The sequence below is a fragment of the Apteryx rowi genome, unplaced genomic scaffold (genome assembly GCF_003343035.1).
Source record: "Apteryx rowi isolate R43461 unplaced genomic scaffold, aptRow1 scaffold_137, whole genome shotgun sequence".
Lineage (NCBI taxonomy): Eukaryota > Metazoa > Chordata > Aves > Apterygiformes > Apterygidae > Apteryx > Apteryx rowi.
In genome coordinates, this window is record NW_020447608.1 from 344771 (window position 1) to 345272 (window position 502).

Here is a 502-nt window from a genome sequence, read left to right on the forward strand (position 1 = left end):
TCTCACCAGTGCGGTTTGAATTGCTCTTTGGACTAGGCAGAGGCCCTGATCTCTATCTGAGTGTGGCCCATTCCCCCTACTGTGGCATTCATGTTGTAAATCAGGAGGGAAATCATTTGTCTAAGTGCTCTGATGCTCTTTGGAAAAAGACTCAAGGGATGAAATTTAAGAAAGATTAGGCCGAGTATCATGAAGAGCTTGTATGGATGAGCCCTATCTGAGAAGCTCACATCTCTCTGTACTGGTGTGGTAGCRGCCACTGCTCAGGAAGCCCATGAGATACACCACTACTGCAGAAATATACAGCGATTCTTCTGGTGCGTTCAGGACGGAGCTTCCCAAGGGAGGGCACGGGACTGCGCGGGTGAAGCACTGAACCCTGCCCGTGGCAGCAGCCTCCCGCGAGCGGCCCAGGAGCGACGCCGCGGGCAGCGGCGACTCCGCGGGCGCCGCACGACAGCGCGGCCCTGCTGCGCTCACAGCCGCGGCGCCGGCCAGGGCC